The following is a 4,174-nucleotide window of genomic DNA, read 5'->3' on the forward strand; positions in this document are numbered from 1 at the left end:
CTGCTATTGCTATAGTTGCGAACGCACATTTCAAGACCATATCACGTAATTCTCCTATCAGTTTCCCCGCGACAGGATCTTGAGCATTTTAAGATGAGCATGGGTTAGCCATGTTTAATACAAATAGGAACCCCATTTATCTACGGTCGGAGAAATCAATATCTCTGAAGAACATAACACGGAACTGGAGTCTATGTGACCACAACGGACTATCTGCGGTGATCGGGGATGTTGTTGCGTCCATGATGGTTCCTGTGGCTGATCCGGGGCTAACTGCGCGGTCAGAAGGCCTCCTGTGTCAGGGATGGGAGGGATGTGATATGATACATCCTTCTAATGACCTCCGGATGGACTAGGAGATCCCGCCCGATATGGGTGGGATCAGTGACAGCCAGAAGACACTTCGCGATGGGACGGAATGGCCCCTCAGTCCTTGACCGTAAACGGTAAGGTACCCCCGGTATTCTACTCAAGAGGCCCCTTTCCCGGAAGGAAATAGGGGGTCTCATTATTGTTGAGCAAATGGGTGTCTCATTATTGTTGAATGGAGTGGGTCAAATGAGCTTAAAAACCAGCAAGGTCACCATGTTTGCCTGAGACGTTCATTTTTTTCAGAATGGATTAGTGAAACAACTTACATCAAAAGGCTTGAACATTCCCGCCCGCAACCTCGAGAGCAAGAGCAAGGATGGTCTGGGTTGCAACTTCCGTAAAACTGAAAAAGTTTCGGCCACAGCAAGTGCCAACAGACGGCGGGCGCCGTGTTAATCTGCTTGGGAGTAGACAAAAACCTGCAAAAACACGAAAATAGATATTTTACCTTCACTCTCCAGTTCAACCACTAGATTCCAGCCCCACTTCGCGGTGCTTTAAGAGCCAATCCGTTCTTTCTATCAGCCTAAAAATTGCACACGTGACATTTGCGCTCAGACTGCCTTCTAAATGTAAGATCTGATGTCATGAAGCGTTAAGGATACTTTTTCAGAAGCGTCGTCATTTTCGTCTATCCGTTGGCCACAACTTAATATTAGCTGCTAGGCCGACGCTACGCGGCCTACGGAGACTGCAACGCCTGGTGCCGAGGTTTTTGTCGCCAATATTTGCGAGTGCGCATGTTAAAAACACGTTACATAAATTGTATCACTAATCGATTCTGACTAAATGGTGGACGTTTCAGACAAGCATGGCTTGGCCATGTTAATACGCATTGTTGACCACTCGGTCTGCAATCAAATTTCCATGTTCAAATTGGGATCAAACAAATCGATCTACAATCTACCTTTGCGATGTCCTCAATTTATGTAGAACTCAGATAAAATTTTGACGAAGCATCTGAATTCTATCGAATTAGAAAGAGTCAACTAACCATTGTAAACGAAGTGCACCAGTGATTTCTTCCATGCAGTTCTTCCATGAGTCGTTCAACGCCTGATTTCCGCAGTTTATTGACCTCAAAATACAAACAGAATCGAGCTCACGGTAGCTACTGGTTTTTGTTCTGGCTACAAGGTAAAAATAACAATGAATGACGACAACCGTGTCACTTGTTAACAAGCAAGCTATCCGATTTGGGGGGGATCACCATAAGATGGGCTTTTGTCAACCTTGCGTTCCCCTTGGCAAGGCTCTGGCTACGCCCCTGCCTACACACAAAAGCTAATCAAGTGGTATACGTTGCAAGATGAACAACGAAGTGGCCGTCGGGCGAATTCATTCCTAAGGCAGACAGCTTCCCGGAGACTATTTTTCTGCGATAGCCTGGTATGAGGGAAGATAATTCGGAAAAAGATACTGCTGCAGGTGTCCAGCACATGTTTCATACAACACGTAGTGGTAACAATGATCCAAAAGCATACAACAATACAGCCATACGATCAGTTCGCAGTCAGTCATGCGGGACATCCGGGCCAGGGCAGCGCCACCGACGGCACAGGAGCAGGGCCCAGGTAGGAACATATGACAGATGGACCTTATTGTGACTTGATTATTAAAAGAGAATCTCCAGCTTATGGTTTTTGTCACATTGCATCTAGCAGTTTCAAGCTCCCAACTTTGTTTCCGCCTAAAATGCTGCGACAAGTCTGATCTCTTGAGAAGCAGCCAGCGAAATGAGGTGCATGAAAAAATCTGTCGCACTGTTAGCCATCGATGCATTTTCAAAATTCTCGCATAGCTTCCTCAATGACCAAAATGCCTACCCACTCGTGGAATTTTGCCTCTCCAGGAAAGACCATGTTAAAATCGACGAATAATCTAGGGGAGCTGGATAGCCCTATTTGGCAAATGACAGATGAGTCGATAGGCAATGTTGTGCACAGGTGAGAAACAACTGTAGATGCATATCTAGCACAGCAGCCATGACATTTGAATAAAGAGAGATAACAACCTCCATCCCTACCCCTCCCGGGTCATCGGGCCTCGCTTTCCAGAAAAAGTTCCTGAAGCACGCCTGAACTTGCCCCCCCCCCAACTTTTTGAAACGTCCTTACGCCTATGGGAAAGGCCATCACCAGAGGCGACAGAAAAGATGGATAGTGCAAGAGGGCAGCCTGTGCTCTCTGGAAATATCGGCATGCCTGTACGCACGGAGGCGTCAATGTGCCACTGTCATCAGTGTCGGGGAATCAGTGCGGGCATGTTCGGAGGCTCAGCGGGCGGTCTGCGCTTTTAGTTGGAATGTGTACACACCTAATATTTGGTAAGAATAACAACGCACACAGATTATACAACGCTTGACGGATTTGATTATTTGTAGAGCTTCATAGCATTGTATCGGGAAGTGTGATTGAAGGTGTGTGAGCAAATGCGTATACCTGCCACTCATGTAATAATTTTGACGAATATCAGCCGCTGAAGTTGAAGAGGGTTCAAACCTCATCTGAACAAGCGAATTCATTAAAAGAATCGGTTCTGGCTTAACAGTCTCAACAATCTTGAGAGGCCACCTTGACCTTGCATGAGGTCCCTACAACCGCATCAATCTGGAGCAACACTGAAATCGCGAGCAACCGAGAAACCAAACTGGTGAAAAAATATGTCACAATTTTGACAACATGACCTCTTGACTTCGAGTGGCCGTTGGTCACAAGACCTACCCTCACGCAGCCATCACGATCTACCACCCCACGACCGCAGGTCATGACAACCGCTGTTGCCCGTGTGCCAGGCACCGCCTGGGCTCACCTCTCGTGCTCAGTGCAGGGAAAGGTATTTGCCAATTAACGGCGAACCGAGTTGAAGGCATTTTTAGGTAATAATCACTGAACGTTTATGCAACTTTCACTGTGTGAACGCACAACGCTAAGTTCAATAGGACATTCTAGACAGAGTGTTTATTAACACCCGTGTTCTTACTAACGTAGAAACACGACAGACACGGATCACTAACCTCGTCTCCAGGATCGGGTCACAGTACCGGTCCACGCAGCTCACTCATCAGTCGAAATGAATCGACGGTCAAGACTACATTCACGTGTTAAACAAGCATGGTAGCTATGTGACGTTCTTCAGCCCTATGCGAGCTAAATATATTTCCTGGGCGTGGTGTACAACTTACGCAATCAATCGATCCTCATCTAGTAGAAAAACAGGTAATTAACGAAATTCACTGCGGGTAACAAATCAACCAGATGCTAGGGTAACAAGTGACCACGAACATTGCACGCATGGCCTCTGTCGAGGAGCAGGTGACAACCTGTTACTCGGCATACCCACACTTGTTAGTTGAGGGCATACAAAGCAATTCACTTTAAGCCTAGTAAGTGATATCTGCCCACGAGCGTCTGAACCAGCCTCGTGCGGCTTCCCCTTAAACCAACACGTAGTGGCTTACAGCGGTACACACTATACAGAAACGATGTTTCTTCCCAGCAAGGAAACAAAAGGAAATGCAACTGTGCAAAGGTGGCCAACAGCGGGCGAGTAAGGATGTTCAGTGAACATTTACAGACAGGACAAAGCACAAACCACTTACTCACAACGACCTGAGATAAACCTATCTCCTTTGGCTGGAAGTAATGCCACTCACCAATTTCGTGACCAAACAGGTGCCATATCACACGTGTCGTTTGTCAAGTTATCATGTCATTGTACTTCTCTTCATTGTCTTCCGACAAGGGAAGAACCCCAAATCGACTATACCTTGCCAGAAACGTCACCACTTACACATCATAAG

The sequence above is a fragment of the Pollicipes pollicipes genome, unplaced genomic scaffold, assembly GCF_011947565.3.
Source record: "Pollicipes pollicipes isolate AB1234 unplaced genomic scaffold, Ppol_2.1 Scaffold_7261;HRSCAF=8764_pilon_pilon_pilon, whole genome shotgun sequence".
Taxonomy (NCBI): domain Eukaryota; kingdom Metazoa; phylum Arthropoda; class Thecostraca; order Pollicipedomorpha; family Pollicipedidae; genus Pollicipes; species Pollicipes pollicipes.